Source organism: Rhinolophus sinicus, chromosome 15, assembly GCF_057876585.1.
Source record: "Rhinolophus sinicus isolate RSI-liver-muscle chromosome 15, RSI-T2T, whole genome shotgun sequence".
Taxonomy (NCBI): Eukaryota; Metazoa; Chordata; class Mammalia; order Chiroptera; family Rhinolophidae; genus Rhinolophus; species Rhinolophus sinicus.
In genome coordinates, this window is record NC_142515.1 from 132,839,987 (window position 1) to 132,857,757 (window position 17,771).

The 17,771-nt window shown below is 41.8% G+C and overlaps 1 protein-coding gene across 6 annotated transcripts in view; it reads left to right on the top strand.

Moving 5' to 3' along the window:
- Positions 1 to 17,771, top strand: part of LOC109460175 (N-heparan sulfate sulfotransferase 4) — a 281,773-nt gene that overhangs the window by 77,078 nt on the left and 186,924 nt on the right. For 2 of the 6 annotated variants that reach the window (XM_074338573.2, XM_074338574.2), the window contains exon 1: positions 9,875 to 11,088. The exons of 1 other annotated variant lie outside the window; for it this stretch is intronic. The gene's annotated coding sequence lies outside the window, so the exon portion shown is untranslated. Of the gene's footprint in view, positions 1 to 9,874; positions 11,089 to 15,180; positions 15,328 to 17,771 lie in introns of those variants that run through there. 3 more of the 6 variants (XM_088792633.1, XM_074338572.2, XM_074338570.2) reach the window with 3 other exon arrangements.

The following is a 17,771-nucleotide window of genomic DNA, read 5'->3' on the forward strand; positions in this document are numbered from 1 at the left end:
CTGCTGCTTGGCGAGGTCACTGGTGGCGCTGGGACTACTGCCTGTTATTATCTGGGAGTTACTATTATTCCCATTTCTTGGAATCCAAAAGATGAGGGATGTGATGTGTGCCAGCCATTTGTCAATATATTTCTTACATAGAAGTCTTATGTCTTCAGTTAATTTTACATGTCTTCAGTTAATTTAAACGGAAAGAGGAAACAGCATACGAACAGGTAGCTACCTGTTCAAGTTACAAATCAAATTATGATATTATTGTTTGTTTCATAGTTTTGACTGGGCAAAGGATAACATTTCTGTAAGTATAAATCAATGAAATATTAATTTATCCTCACTTCGAACTGACATGAAAATTTATGTTGAATGTCTTTAGTTATAAATGCATTTTATTATAGCTCAATCTACTTTCTTCATAATAGCTCCTTTTCAGTAAAATCGATGGTTCTCTAACCTTAAAAGGTGTCAGTAAAAAAAAAAGAAAAATGTCTGCCTTCATAAATTTAGGACCATTTGGTACCAAAGCAGCAAATAAGTTTTTTGTTTGTTTGTTTATTGTATTTGTTTGTTTTAATATAGATTGTGTTCCATATCTTGACTGGGGGGAAAATCCTGTGGCGTCTATGAGTGACATTTCTGCTTTGAACTACATCTTTACCTTTGCAACATAAAAAGAAATCTGTTAAGAAATATAGAATGTGTTTCTTTCACAGAAGTTGGCAGAACTAAACAGAATGAAAACAAATCTTGAAATTTACTCACATTTTAAAAAGTGTGTTTTGTAAAACACCTTACTATAGATAAAAATATGGTTTCAAAATTATATATGAAATTCTAGTGAGAATAAAACGTGATCATTATTTGTCCTTGCTTCATTTCACATAATTTATATATTAAGTGGAATAAGACCATTTGAAAATGGCTTTAGACACAGAGGAGAGCCAGTCAATGTGTCATTAAATAATTCTGTGAACCAAAGTACCCAAAATTCAGCAGCTTTAATGCACATTTATTTTATCCCTTAAAATTGTGAGAACTCGGATTGTTCGTCTCAAACTCGCTGTGGTACTAACGTGCATTACTGTGCCAGCCGTCCCGCCACGATTTCCGCAGTGAGCGCAGGACTGATGCGTAACTCGCAGCTGCATTTCTGTTCCGGGCGTTGCGTTAGTGCAGTCGCCTCCTGAGTCCTCCGGAACGTCAGGCCAGCAGGGCAGCTGCTCGCGAGCGTGACGAGGCCTGCGCGTGGTCCCGAGGGCAGCGAGGGCCCTGCTCCAGGCCGGGCTCGGCGGGACGGCCCCCGGCGCTGGGCAGGCGTCTGGGCAGCTGGGCAGGCGTCCTCCTTGCAGTGATAACGGAACAACAACAGGACCGGTGCGGACACAGTGCCCCTCAGGCCTCAGACTGGAACCAGCGTGATGTCGCTTTGTCTGCACGCAACTGACCACAGCGCAGAACCTGTCCTGCAGCCCATCCAGAAGCGAGGGGGCGGGGCAACAGGACATGGGCGGAGCTGCGAGGTCACGTGGCAACGGGCTTGCAGCGGCGGGAGGAAGCAAGCAACGCAGACGGCAACGCATCCCGGGAGCTGCATGCTCGTTTCCTGCTTTAGTTTGAATCCCTGACTTTTCCCCTCGAATCAGAGCTGCGCGTTAAGAAATGTGCACTTTAAGAAATTTCCACAAGAGAAATCTTTTTTCCTTTTTTTTAATTCAGCGTTAGGTTGTAACTACTCTCATTACACATAGTCCAGAACTGAAACGAGCTCGGTAGTGGCGCTGAGAATCAGCCCAGCCTCGTGAGGCGGTACCAAGAGTCCTGTGATGCAATAAACTATGACCTCCCGGTTCCTCACAAGAAGCATGAACAAATTCTGAGTGCGTCCTTTCATGGCTTTATGGCAACTCATTTCTCCCTTTAATTGGAAGGCGGGATTTCTAAGTGTTCGTCTATAAATGTATAATTGCAAACAAGTGAAGTCCTAGGGGGAAGTGATGCATTAGCTGTTCTGTTGTCTATGCCTCACGGGGTCGGTGTCACCGTCATCGTCTAATTGAAAGGTCCGTTTGTTCCCACGTCCGTGTTTAACCTGCTCGCCTCTGTGGCTCTGGAGTCTCCAAAGAAGAGCATCGTCCGTGGGTGACAATTACTTATTTGTGAAATCAAAATGATGTTCTGTGAAGATTGTAAAGATAGTCAGCTAAGTAGAATAAAAACACAGGAAACAGTTCCAATTATAACACCGTGGAAATGATCTTTTTATGTTCAGTATTGTATAGACACATAGCAAATCCAGATTTGTAGTTTTCAAAATGCAGGCCATGGTTCATTATGTGCATTTACATTAATAAATGAAGGTCAGCATTTTGAAATGTTTATGGAAAGGGAAGGGAAGCAGTGGAATAAAAACGAAGTATCAGGTGCACTGCACAGAGCTACAGTGAGAACAGTTTTATGAAAGTCTGTGTGTGGTGTGTGTGTGGTGTGTGGTGTGTGTGTGTGTGTGTGTGTGTGTGTGTGTGGTGGGTCACAAAACTTTGACAACCTCTATTCTAAATGATGACACAGCGTGGGTCTCAGATATTCTCTGGTTCATCCCTCCTATTCAAACCAGAAAAATAAATTGTACAACTTAAATAGAAGTATACAGAAAATAAAATCTCACAAAGTTTCCTCATCTGATGTCCCCCCTGAACATATTTCAGTGACTGTCATTCCCCATGCTGCTTAGTATTTTTAAGGTCTAACTTAAACCGTTCTTGCTGTGCCGGCCTTTAGGCCTGTTCTGATTGAGATAAGGTTTTGTTACAAGATATTCATGGAGCACATACTGAAATCTGCAGGCTGCCACATCACACATAACCCACCAGAAAGAAAGGGTGGAAGTATGACTGCTGTGCCGTCAAGTGTATTCTAGGGTGTAGGGTTTTAGATGGCTGTCCTAAGGACCCCCGCACCCTGAGTCCTGTGATGGAGCATTGTCTGGACAGCAGCCCTCAGAGTAGTGCTCTGGTGGGACAGGAAGGGGACGGGGGACCTCCTACGCTGTCCAGACCCCTGCTAGGGTCAGGCCTGGAGGACGAGGGCGGCTCTGCACTTACTGTAGGGTCATCGGGAGATGCCATGCATCTAGGAGAATAGCGTTTGTGAGCTCAAAAACATTTTTTAAAATAATTTGAAGATAATGTAACTTTGGTGTTGGATGGATTAAGAAAGCAAGCATCTTGAATCAAACTTCTGCCAACGGTTGTGACTGGAAATGTAAAGTTCAACAGATTTCTTTTCTCCCTGCATCTCGCTAACAGTCGACATGGAAGGGCCAGGCCAAATAGTGGTTCATGCTGGACGATAAATTCTTATGAGGTAATCTGGAAATCTGAGATAAGAAAGATAAACCAGATTGTTCCAAATGTAACTCTTGCTTATTGCAAACACACACACGCACGCACACATACCCCCTTGGTTACTTGGCACTGGAAAATATTATTGAGACTTGAGAAGTTGTACTTGTAAATACTGAGCTTTATTTTAAAGATTCACATGACTTAGTGTGATCTCGACAATTTATTTTACTTTGATTTGACCTTTGTGTTCAAAGATTACCTTAAATAAAAGTCTGCTTTTCTATTTCTTATGACTAAGCGACTGAAAATGGGACTTACAGTTTTACTTGTTTGTTTTAGTATGTGAACCTGTATGATATGATCACGATAATCTTGGAAAGGACACCCCATGACAAGGGGACCTTCGAAAGCCTCGTCTCTGAGACTTGCGTCCGAGGCGCAGTGGACACATCCTGAGAGCATGTCCCATGTTTCCATGAGTCCACAACGCCATGTGTACTGACCTCTACAGTTAACTGGCTATTTCAAGTCACGAGATTTAGCGGAACTCATGCACAGTGTCCCGTCCTTCCTGCTGTCTTTGTAAGCTCGGTGCAAATTAGCAGTTACTCTAAAAGGCCCTTGATGGTAAATGCTTCAAGTTGTAATTATATTTAGCATCTCTCAGAGGCGATGACTTGTGGCCAAGCAACCAGTTTTCCAGTCGTGAGAGATAGGAAGGTAAATGAGCACAAGCGTGTTTAGTGATGGAAGCAACTGAGATCTGTAGCTTCGTGTAACCACGCCCCCTCCACGTCGCGCCCCACCCCCTCCCCAGGACAGAGCCCTGGTTACCCACCACCCCTCGCCTGTAGTCTCCTCCTGGGCCACGGCGGACATTTTGGGGCCCAAGGATGCTGGACTCGAAATGTAGGCGTGGCTTCCTCGTATCTGTAGTTGCCTTTCTTTTCCAGGCGTGTGAAGCCACTGTTTCCTCAGTATTTGTACTGGACTGCACGACTATATAGATGTATGTAGATATGTGACAGTATGCAGCCTACTACCTGAGAGTCTGACTGCGTCCAGTTATAGGTGAACCTGGAGGCCAGTCGCTCAACGAACCTACCTGTAAGGCGGAACCGAGTTCACTCTCTTTGCTTTTGATGAGTTTCTGCTCATGTGCGCGGGCACGTGTGTGCGTGTGCGTGTGTGCGTGTGCACTGTTTTATGTATTAGAGTATGAGGGGAAGTACAGCATCAAATATATGGTAAGAGCAGTTTTCTTTAAAGCATATCAACAGAGATGAATTGGCAGATTCTGGCTTCACCATCTTTTATACAATATTGCCCTCTATGGGAGCCTCCAATATTGAAGATTTTAGCAGGGTGACAGGCATCGCCTTTGAAACCCTTCTGTGGCCATCACACGCTTCTTTCCCTCTAACTGTAATTACTGCTCTCTTCCTCACCCTCTAACAGACAGCTGATCTGGCTAACAAATTTATCATGCCTTTATTACATAGTGTGTTTACAGTCTCATTTTACTTTATTCAATACAGAATTCATTTTATTTTATTTATTTATTTTATATTACATTCAATTATGTGTTTTGTCTTCTTTTGGTAAATTGTTTCTGTCTGCAGAGTACTTCATTTATTTCCAATTAATTTATTACCATTTCATGTATGATAATTTCTATTCAGAAAGGGGAAACATCAATTAAAGTCCTAAAATAGAATGGTGCTTATTACAATGTAGAAGACAAACAAATTATATTATAGGATGGAGCACTTAGAACTTACAACGTCATTCTTTTGATACTATAAATACAAATCAAATTACATATATATATATATATATATATATATATATATATATGAAGAAAAGACAGCTTTGTTCTCACTAAAATATTTTTCTTCATGTCTAACATGAAGGGGATTAAAATGATGTGGGTTCTAAAGAGGAAAACTCGCCTGGGTTTTCTGCTCCATGGTGAAAACAACCTTATAAGGCATCTCTGTGTCATTCTGAAGTGAGCTGTGCTTGCATGTGTGGGCTTCAGGCACAGTGGCTGCGTGCAAATGTGTTATATGCAGAATGTCAGTGTATCCTCGCCCATTTCCCAGCTCGGAGTTGCCACCATCCATTCATTTATTCATAAGGTAACATTTTTACTCTATGGCATGGCACTGCTTCTAGCACTGATACAACTTCCAAAACAAACGGTCCTGGTCCTCCAAAAGCAAAACCGTCATGGCTGCAATTACGACTGGGACTCAGAATTATTGCATGTCCCACAGGCCAGTGACAGGAGGCCCCCGAGCCTGTGGACCATGGACCTTGGATGCCGCCTGGCCTGGTCCTTGCGCCCATATGTTGCCTTGTCTCAACGCTCCAGCGTGAAGGAGAATTTCGACCACCGTGGCTAGCATTGCCCTTGTGGCATGAGTCGCCACTCACCCTCTCAACACCCCCCCACACGTCACTGTGCAGAAGTCCCATAGGGCCAGGAGGGAGCGTCCAGCAAGTTGTCACTGTGGAGGGGAAGTGGAGTGAGGCGTGGGGGCTGACGGACAGAAGAGGATTCCCAAAGACTCGTGGAGACGAGGTCTCCCGCTGATCAGAGCAGAAGCACAGGTCACTCACGACCGAGAGGCCTTTCCCGCAGGACTGGGCCAGAAGAAAACCAATGATATCGGGACACCTGAGATCAAAGGAATTTGCTACCATATGAGACAGAATACCCTGTGCAACAGAAAGGGTTTCTGCCAATTTACCACCATGATGCCGGCACTCTGTTCTGCACGCAGATGTCTCACGTTAAGTTAGAGGATATAAAGTGACTCAACTCGTAGGGCCTGAGTCAAAAAGAAATTGCCTTTAAACCGTAGTGACATGTTGGCAAACACAACACCACAAATACACAAAGAACAGAAAGAGTAACAAGAAGCCACATGAAGCCCCCTAGTGGTACCCGGTTCACACTGCAGCCCTTTCCTGGACTCCCCAGTGATGAGACACCGCCTCTCTCCCCCCCACCCCGCCGGGAGTTGGGGCCTAATTAGCAATTAACGTACGTTATAAACTCCAAGCCTTCTCTAGCCTCCAAAAGAGAAATGCACTGAAAATTCTCATCGCAGGGATCGGGCCATGGAATAACTGAATTTAATTTCCAACGCCAGCCCCGCCCCGCCTCGCCCCCAGGGCTCTTGCTACCACACGGATTTTTGCCATTCCGTGATGCTTTGGCCCACATCTGCTGTCTATTAAAAGTCACGTTCTTTTAGGCAGTTGTCCGCGGGCCTGGAACTGGGTTGCCTGTTCCCTTCCGGCCCTTTCAAGCCCCGCACCTCCAAAGGGTGTGTCTGAAGCAGGGGCCTGCTGATTTCCCGGTTGCTAGAACACTGCACTTCCAGTGATACTGGCAAGAGGGCTCTTCCCTCCAGCATGCGGTTCTGGCCTTCTTCGTGCCTCCAGAACATTCCAGAAGTGTAACGGGTAACACTGGAGTCCGGACCGCTGGCCGCTGTATAAACAATTCACACAGCACCTTCCTCACCATGCATGAGTCCAATGGAGCACATCTGACTTCATGCTCCCTTTCCCTCCTGGGTTCTTATCCGTGTAATTACTACCTACCTTGTTTTCAGGAAAATAAAGACCTCACTGGAAAATAAGCCCTAGCATGATTTTTCAGGATGGCATCCCTGAGCATAAACCCTAATGTGTCTTTTGGAGCAAAAATTAATATAAGACCTGGTCTTATTTTTGGGAAAACACAGTAGCAGATTTTTTTCCTTTAAAAAATGTCATTGTATTAGCCACTCACAGCCCAATTAGAGGCTGTTCTCCCTGAAGGCATAAACTTTGAACGTGGAAATTTCTTCTGTTCATGCTTTTCCTTTTAAAAAGAGTTAGTGAGAGCCTTTTGGAAAGTTGTTCATCATTAAAAAAAAAAATCATTACAAGAAAAGGAGACAGAAAGTGGCACTATGATACCAGAGCACTGCAAGCACCAGCTTTAGTAGCTCACATTGTAAAGTAAATTACTTGTGTTCATTCAAAATCATCACTTTTTCAGTAGAATTAAGAGTAATGAAAAATCAAAATGTATATTTAAAGCTATAATGTCTTCTTCTATAAGCTGTACGTGCATGAGAACAGTTTTTTAAAAAGAGAAATTACAAGGTACTTGCAAATATATTTTTGGCATTTTCTTTGCAAATTTCTATTTATTTTAGAATGATGGATTTAAAACTGGCTTTAGCAACAGTTAAAAAAGAAATTGATGAGAAAGCAAATAGCAAACAGAAATTTTTTTAAAGAATTTTTATAAAGTCGTTCAATATTTTCTTTAGTAGATATAGTTACCCCTGACTTTCACTGTAAATCATGAATTGCCCTAAACCAAAAAATGAGTTTCCTTTTTTAATAAATGTGTGTGGTTTTCTATTTTGTTTCTTGTATTGAGTAATATTGATATATACTCTATATGTTTTATTTACATTTTAAGTGTGTATTATAGACTATTTTCAAAGTTTTTCATTTTTACATTTTGAAAACCATCCACATAATACATTTTTTGAACTTGAATGGAACGTTCAAGGAAGCAATTGAATAAAATTATGTGAATCTCCAAAAATGTATTAGTTCAACAAATTCAATTCAATTTCATAAAGATCCATTGAGGACGGGACCTGTGTCTTAATAGATAAAGGGAAATTATGTTGCACTTCCTGGAGTATCGAAAGAAAAGGAATAGAATTCAACTAGGAGCAGTTGGACAGATGGTTTGCGTAATGGGGATTATTATGACAAGCCCTCTGGAGAGATGCTGCATCTGACTTAAGTGCCAGGAGCACAGGTTACGTGATTTAGTGATCGAAACACACTTGGAGAAAAGAAAGTAGCCCTCCCCACCCTCTCTAGCATCACATTCCCTCCACACAACACCCAAGGTCACTGACTTCATTTCCCCAGCACTGCAGAGTAGAAAATGATAAAAGTGAATGCTTTCTCAAGTAAGTTTTTTTAAGTGTTGATAAATACAATATAAAAAGGAAATTTTAAGAAAACCATTCAAGGTACTTTCAGGATTATTTTATTTTTATTGTTTAGTATGGGCACTGTGAATTTCTCCAACTTTCCCCAGGAATGGGAAAGAAAGCACTTTTTGGTTGGTTCCATCATTTACATGCATGCACATCCGGTGGGTCCCTCTGTCCTCAAGATTTAGTTTATTTCTGAGTGAATAGTGAGAAAAGGACAGTAAGGTGTTTTGTTTTGTCTTCTACCAGGAATTTGAACTCATAGTCTCAGATTTATTTTTTAATTAGTGTTTCACAGATATTTTTAAGTATTTTATATTAGAAAGACTATCTTCCCTTAAAATTACATATAACACTTTTGCATTGTCAAAGTGATTTCACTGTATTATTCATTTTACTCCAAATATAATAATGTTATGTTTCTTTACCTACAAACAGTGTTTATAGGCTAATACTGGAGAAAAAAACTGATCAGCCATTTTCATTTGTAGTCAGTTCACACCAAGTCTGACTACCAGCAGTGCTGCGACCTGAGTCCTGCCCCAGGTATTAGTGCCATGGTTTTGTCGTCAAAGTCACTGTCTTGTCATTTAGTCTCAGTCACTGAAATTACCCTGATAAAGTAGCATTCTTTATTGAGCTATAAAGAAAAATACGTCGATAGGATAAAGAACTTGAGTATTTTTCTTTTAATGTTTCTTTTCATTTTTGTGTAGGTAGGACAAGAATGATGAGGAAACGTGATAAGTAAAAAGGCGTTATTAGTGTGATATCATGGAAAATCTGCGATCATCTTTTTATTTATTTTCTTTTGTTTCTCAGTAGTTATGTTTGACATGGTGCTGTTCTAACAATGATTATTATCTAAGGCATCACTGAGCTATTTAACTGCAGTTCATTTATCCCTTTGAATTTCATGTGTACCACTGGAAATTCTGACTTGACCTCAAAATGCAGCTTTGCCTCCCAAAGTCTCCTAAAAGCTAGTTAGGTCCTGCGCTCTTCGTTGAGGAGTCGCAAAGTGTAAATTTTTTCTTTAACATACATTTAGCCTGTGCACCTGAAAAAAATAACTGCCACGTGACCCATGATCTACTAATGATAGTGTTTGTGAGTTACGAAGTGACTGGTAGATACTCCTTTTAATTTACTAGATTCGTTTCACTGCCCTCTGTCTAGCATTTGTCTACAACTTGCTGCCCTCAGAACCGTGGGCAGTGTAACGACGCTAGTAACACTGGGTGTTAGAATTATTCACCCCAAAGACCACACCATCGGTTACCACAGTGATTTGAGGGACACGCCCCACCTGCAGTACAGGGAGATCCCTGGGGCGGTCCAGGAATTCAGGCAGAACTCAGGAACCAGAGGTGCACACACCAGGAACACGCTGTGGGTGAATAACGGTTTGCAGCTCTGTTCTCCAGCCTGTGAGGGGTCTGGGGCCCCATTCTCACTAGCCCATCGTACTCCACTGAGTCAGGAGGTGGACATTTAAGGCACCACAGCAGGAAGAGCCCAGGGACTCAGAGCCGGGAATGAAGAAACGCAGGAGAGCATCTTTTATCCTCTATGTCTTTGGATGAAGAGGTTCAAAGCACGAGACGTAGTGTCATTTACATCTTTCTGAGTTAACAGGAGTTTGTAGAGAACAAAGAGCAGGTAATCTTCATCTTACGTCACCAAGTAGAAAAATGACACACGGAGACAATTAATGTTGCCCATGCTGGGACTAGAAGGGAACGTTTCCATAATGATTTACCTCTGTCACCATGAAACTGTTTACAACAAACACACACATACACTGCTACTCATGCCTTCCTCCGACCACGTATGATGGTCCGACTCGTTGTTAGTGTCAGGAGTGGGTACATACCCCACTGGTACTTGTCCAGCTTTCCCACCGCTCACAGCTGACTCTTGCTGATTTCATCACCCATTTGTTTGACTGGCACACACCTACCCCAGAAAATCCTGTCTTGAACTTTTCTTTTTTTTACCCAATGGGCTCTTTTGGCGTCATCGCTGCAAAGTGGAATTGTAGTCTCCACTTGCATACAGGCAACAGCCCAGCTGTAGGATGAAGGGATGAAGGATTATGCAAATCCTGCAGAAGCACCTCATCCATCAGGAGGTGAGCGAGGGATGCAGCTGATGGCTGAATCCGCTTCTGTTGGAATGTATGGGCGTGTGACATCCCCCTGACTGGATGACATCACAACAGCTCCCGGCCTTTGAACGTCTGGAGGATGATTAGCTGAAGGAATTGGCTGTGTCTGCCAATCACCTCGGGCACAGCTGCCTTCATAGTCCCGGTGTGAGAGGAGGGGGCCGGCGGCCAGGACAGCAGCTGCAGCTGGTCCCCTGATTAAAGACTTCTCGCAGCCTTTTCGCTGTGCTGGGTCTGCTCCCTGGTGTAATTCTCATGTCCGAGAGGGAAGCTGCATTGAACGGCGTGCTGCACAGAGGTTTGAATCATTCCAGCTGGCTGCTTGTTTTGAAAAGGACAGCGTGTGTATAAATAAAAGGCGACTGCTGGAAGAGTTCAGACGCCAGGGCTGGGCTGCAGTGGCTCCGGGTGCCAGGGGCAGACCCTGTGAGCCGGCCACTCCTGCTAAGTAACCTGCAGCCCCGCCGTCTCCACACTGGACGGCTCGTGTTGTGTTCTGACTCGGGACCAGCTCCACGGAGGAAAGAAGGCAATGAGCATGCTTCTCCAGGTAAGTTACTGCTTAATTTGCTGGAACCGAGGCACGTACAGTAGATGGATATATGTTGCTCCTAGATAAACGAGTGGAACGCAGTAAAGTTTTATTTGTGAAAGATTTATGTAGAAGCAGATAATTGCTTCACGCCCGATTCAGTCTGCCTTCCCAGAGTGTGTGCGTTTACCTGCGCTTAGGCTTTGCAGAAGTTGGATTTGCACTATAAATGGAACATACAGTCCTGCCTATAAAAAAAGACAGCTAGCACTTGAGATATTTTAAACTGTTGCCAGAACATTTGCATAATAAGCACCTCACTTGATAACAATTTTAGCCTTTTCGTATTGAAAATGCCAATTTTTCAAACTCAGCATCCAAACTATAGGGTTATAAATGGTTCCCTGAGAAGGGTTACCGAGAACGCGGCAGATCATGGAAACTCCTCTCCGTGGGACCCGAGGTTCAGAGGCTGACTCTGTTCTGATGGTCTGCTTTAGAGAAACAGCTGTCACCGGCGTTTGAAATTATATGATACCACCCTGAATTGCTTTTAAAGAGACAGGGGCTTTCCTGTTAGGAAAGAAAAGGCAATTCTTAGAACAATACATGTAATATACCACAAGCATAAATCCATGAGGACAGAAACAGCTTTATGCTACACCTGTAAAACCGCCCAATTCCTCATGCACAGAATAAGTGGGAAATACAAAATGTCATTTAAATATGGTTTTATCCATCCCTTCTAATGTCTGTCAGAGAGAAGTAAATAAAAGGGACCCTTACCCCTGTTTTATTTTCTTGTAATCCGTCCTGATGAATAAGATTGTATTGTTTAGAGGTACTATAACAGTATTTTCAAGCGATGACCTATTTTGTTTATTATGCCAGCTTATACGATGAGCTCTGACAAAGTTTCTATAGTATATACTTTATTACATCTTTTTCAAACTCACCTTTTCTTGCTTTCTTGGTACCTTCTATCAGAATATTTTTCATCAACTCAATATTGTAGGGCTCTTAAAGTAAAGGGCATAAGAAGATACTGAAGCGTTTTCCTAATGATTTTTGTTTGCCCTTCCTCACCAACTTCATGGTTTAAATCCTGGGAGTTTCTTGCCACGAAAGGAAATTGAGGAAGACAAAAGTTACTGTAATTGGTTGAATTTCTCCAAAACTGGGAGGCAATTATCTTTCTCCACAAAGATTTAAAAGCATATATTTTAATATCAAAAGCATCCATTTTAAGTTCTTCTATTACAAAGATGCCAGTTAGCCATATCCAGATGCTGAGGGGGTGCTGTGTTGGCCACGGTTTTTCATGAAGCAAATGGATGCAGAGAATAGAGTCAACTGACTACAACTGTCTACAGCTGCACCTGGATTCCTAAGAAATCAGTCATTTTTAGCAAAGTGGGTTGGCCACTTCCATTCACCTCACTGCAAAAAGGGGACTGGCCACCATCTAACACCTGCTACGACTGATGACGTTTCTGTAACAAGGAATCCTTTGAAGGTTTACCTTCTGATGGTTAATATCAGGCAGCTCTTGTATTGCTAGCAGTCTTGTGATAAGCTGATGCGGGGGGTTGGGGGAAATTAAACACTAAGCAGAACAGTCGTTTTTTGGTTTTTTTTCCTCTGTCCTAATGGCAATTGGTCAGCATGAGACTGACATTTAGAAAATCCCTTGAAAAGATTATAATGTGTATGGCTTATTAAGCATAAAACGAAAATAACTCTTGGAAGGAAAATAGAGATGTAATTTAGAAACTCAGGCATCATTGTCAAGTAAAAAAGGGAAAAATTCATAAATGTTTTAATATTTGATCTCCTTTCCATAAATTGAAAATGTATATAAATTTTGTTTGGTTTTCTGCCAGTTGAAGTTATTATCTAAGAAATGTGTCAATTTGAATGTCCTCAAATACCAAAATGAAGTAAATGGAGGCTATTTTATATATAACTATATAAAATCACAATTTGAAAATTATATATTTAATAACCAAAATAGAGAGAAAAACATATATATGTGTGTATATATATATAAAACTTCAAAAAGGACAATATTTTGTAGTTTACCTGAATATTAAAACAGTAATACCTAGTCTTCCTTACCTCCCCCCAAAAATTCTGCAATTAGATTTAAAATAAACTTGTCTCTGAATTCAAATCTCAATGCTAACCTTACTTCTTGTGTGTTTCTCACCCAGTGAAACTTGGTCCCCAGTAGGTCTGCTGTTCCTATGGTCCCCATGCATATTCGATTTGAGCAGGGAAGGTGCCACTGAGAATAAAACCCAAAGATCAAACTCTGTGCTTGTGTAGTAGCAGCTACTCCGAGGAGAACAGAGAAGCGTTTAGTGTGCTTTGTTCAAACTAGAAGATTCTAGCTGGGGCTGCCTCCCCAGATCTGGGAAGCACTGGAGAAACTCAGAGAACAGAGCTAGGTAGCAGAGTGTATGGAAGCCGATACAGAAACTGGGACCCCACAAGGCGAGTTCTTTCTGGGCTGAAGTTTGTTAATAAGCATATGTTTAAATCCTAACCTGAGGCCTGACTTCTTCCTCTAGTATGAACTGTGGGATATGTAAAGAACAAACATATTTTCGAGTAGAGTAAAACATTAAAGTAACAAAGTTTTCTTCTTTACTAAGAGTTGCTCTAATGAGAACTGTCAATCTGCCAGCAGAAGCACCTGTGCAATGTAGTGTATAGTCAAGAGCAGGAAGAGACGCGAAGGTGAGCTGCGCGTCTGAACACATCTTGGGGATGGCAGAGGGATGCTAGATGCCACGTATGTACCATGTGTGAGAGCAGGAAGTGGGACGGTTCTGAGAGTCGCTGGCCTGGTCCGAGCTGTAGAAGTGGACAGGCCAGAACTGTTGGCGGGAAGGCCTGTGTGCTGGACACCAGAAGGGAACGGCAGCGCACCCCCTGTGCTCTCCAATAACTAGGGAAAGGGCCATGTTGATTTATTTTCGGTTTATGAAGTGAGAGGAGTGGGCCAGGTGTGAGACAGTGCCGTGCCTACAGCTCTCGTGGCATGACGTTCCTCCAACCTCGTCTTTAACACATCAGGACACACTGAGCGAAGCTGTTACAGCGTGTGAAATGTACCCTCTTTAGAATATTTTCAGCAACCTCGGAAGTCAGACGTGTCAATTGCAGTGTGGAACTTTCATGAATACTGTCCTGTTTCCAAGCGTTCTTTATCTCGGTTTCCTAAGGCATGCTAGCACATTCTAGAGTTGACAAATCTCTAACTCCTGTTACAACAATACTGAATTGATAACAGACTTTACCCAAACATGAAATAGACTGATAATAAAATCCAAACATCAATGGCTTTGGGTAGTAGATTTTTAAAATGTGAATATTTACTTATTCTCCATTCCTACTGGTGAAAATGTTTGCCTGTGTAACTTGATGTATGCATTTCCTTTGCCTTCTTATAATACGAGAAGAAGATGAAAGGTTAGAAAAGAACATGTTTGAATGCTCGAGAACTTAATTTGATGATGTAGTGAGGGTATTTGATAAAAAAAAGTGGTAACTCTAAGTAGTACCTTTGAGATTTATGTACCAAACTCAGTTTTTACACTTCTTGAAAAGTATCCTTTTAAATATTTCAAGAGTTCTATGGAGAAGGCAACTTTTAGCAGGTGACACACATGCTCACACACGCACGCACTTTTTTGCCAAAATTTTTTTTTTACAAAAGTTCAGTTTGGACATTCCAAGGTCAGATGAACTTGCATAGCGCTTTATGTAAAACATTCAACCTACTCATTAAAAGTCTTTCATGCAATTTATCTTTGATAATAACCTTGTAGAAGTTGAAGGTCACCTGGCCAGGTTCAGTACTTCCAAGCAAAAGTAAATGTAGAAATGCTTCCTTAATCTCTCCTGATGCACTATTTTCTTTCTTCTTTTTCTTTTCCCCCTTTTCCTCCTTCTCCCTCTTCCCTTTCCTCCTTTCTTCTCTCTCTCCATTGTCTCCTTCTTCCCTCCCTTCTGCTTTTCTTCTTTCCTCATTAATTTCTGCCTTCCCTTCCTCCTTCCCTCCCTGCCGCCTTCTCTTTTCTCTCTCCATTTGTGGCACCTCAGCTGGAAAGCTCTCTTGCAAAGACCTGGAGGACACCACTCGTGTGTACTATGGCAGCGGTTACTTACTTGATGGCCAGGTCTGCACGTGGACATGGGTGGGAAACACACAGAGAAAACAGGGACGCTACATTCGACAAAGAAATAAAGGTGAGGTAGGCTGGGGAGTCTGCGTCAGAGAAGTAGTGATGGCCGCCTTAGAGTGCCGGCGGTTCTCCCCACTGTGAATTCCCACCCAACTTACTCACCCCCTTTCCTTGTACTTGCCTTTCATTGTCGGTGGAATCTTCTGCAGCAAATGCAATTCAGTGGCAAAAATAAAATACTAATAAATGTAAATAATTCTTATACTGGTATTTTAAACTCCTGTAAATCATTTTTATACTTTAACATAAAAGCATCCATATGAGCCCAAAGGCCGACTGCCATGCTAATGGAGGAAGAAGAGCGAAGGGAAAGCATTTTGCACATTAAGAAGCTTTGGCCTGACTCCATTTCTGAATCATGAATTCAATTGTAGATTGCTGAGCCACAGAACTTGTCATATTTCATCAGACATCTCAAAAGAGTTCTTCTTGATGTACTGAATAGTCTTCCACGCCTACATAAAAATCATATAAACCCCAGAAATAAATACAGCGACACTAAAGATTAATACAAGGAAAGGAAACAGATGCAGAGATGCATATGCTCCTGTGAACACATATAAAAGTCCTAATTCTATTCATTCCTCTAAAGTACAAGTGAATAATTAGAATTTAAATTCCATTTGTTTCCCAACCAATCTTTCACTAATAGTTACATCAATGCAATTGAGATTCCATACGCTATAAGTAAAATAAGCAAGGCCATCATTGAAAAATTACCCTTATTAATTCATTTAAAGTATTACGGCTCCCGACATTTTAGTTTGTGAAACCACTTTCCTTGGAATGGGGCATTTTCTTAAAAAACACAAAAATGATGCTCAAATTGGTCAATTGAAATTGAACTCAATTTAGTACTTAAGTTATTCTGTTTCTCCATCTGGACATATTGTTCTCTTTAAACAGAAAATAGCTTTTCATTTTTGTTCAATAATGTTCATACTGATAATGATAACAAATATTATTATCCATAATTTTAATATGTACCCGACCCACTCATGATACTAGGGTGAACACAACAGCTCTCGGGAGCCCCAAGTGCTGGTGGGAGAAAGCAGGGAGCAAACAAAGGAAGCCCCATGGTGGTGCATAAATCACAGTGGGGCTGAAGGGCGTGAGCCGAAGCCCTAGAGCTGGCCAGGAAACACCTTCCTGAGAAATCGACACTCAGAAAACATCTAAAAGGTACCTGCCAAACTGGGACCAGTGCTTTTCTTGTACAAAAAGGTGATGAGCAACTTCCTGTAATATGCAGGGTGACGAGTTGCATTTGGACTCTGCCTATTAGTTATTCTCCTCGGTTCTGTGAAATTGTTTGGTAGAGTTTCGGGAATGACATACTGGTTAGTGTTACTTTCTCCAGAAAGGAGAAAGTTCAGTCTGTTTTAGAAAATAATTTTCAACTTTACCTCTACCCTTTAAAGTTCTAAGGTAATTAAAAGGTAGTATGTGAGCAAATTATCGTGATTTCCCTATAGTCTGAAAATTAATACTATTATTGAAACTCTAACCACAGCAGTGCAGTCTCATTCTCAATAATTGGTGGGTATAAGAACCAATATTCTAAAAAAAAATCACTCAGTTGGCTGGAACAAGGGGCTTAACACAATGAAATTACAGAGCAATAAATGTAATTATTGAATTTTTTTTTTAAAAATTCACCATTACAAAAGTACTTCAAACTCAACAACAATAAACTGTGATGAGACTAGCACCATGCTAATTCATACAAAGCAAATTAACAGGCTCATGGGACCAGCAGCGAGGAAACAGTGATCAGTGAGCCCAGGAGCACGGCGCTGACATCACCTGGCCTGCTCAGTGTCTCAGGCCCTGCTCGTGCTGGAGCAGGATCTTCTGACCTTCCTCCTCCCCCAGGTCTCACCTGTTCCCTTCAGGTGCAATTACCGTGTACGTGTCAGTGTCCCCAGTTTAACTGAAGGATGTCATTGACAAGCCAGCTGAGAGAGAGAATGCTTGACCGGTGGCACATGGCAAGGGTTTGCCAAATGTAAACTGTGAAGAGACACCTGGGAAGCAGGTCCTATGAGCAACAGCTGAAGAAACAATAATACGTAAAGAAAAAGCGTCTCTGGAGGAAACTCGATAGTGCATAGTGACCTTTATATGCTTTGAGCTTTTATTTATTTATTTTTCTATTTTTATGAAAACGCATTTGTTTTATGTTATGGGACACCAGTGGACTAACATATGAAAGATAGTGGGAGGGTGTTTCTATGCAATTTCAGGAAAAACAATCCATTTTAAAGGTCAATGAGACTCCAGTTAATCAAAGCAACCAACACAGGTTAGGTGATACTTTTCCAGACTTGTGTGGAAGGCATTTCTGCCCGGAGTAAGAGATCAATGGTGGTTACCAAGGTTTTCCATGTTTTTCGTAGTGTAACTGGAAGGCGTAGGGATAAAAAACCTTAGAGTGGTCACTTT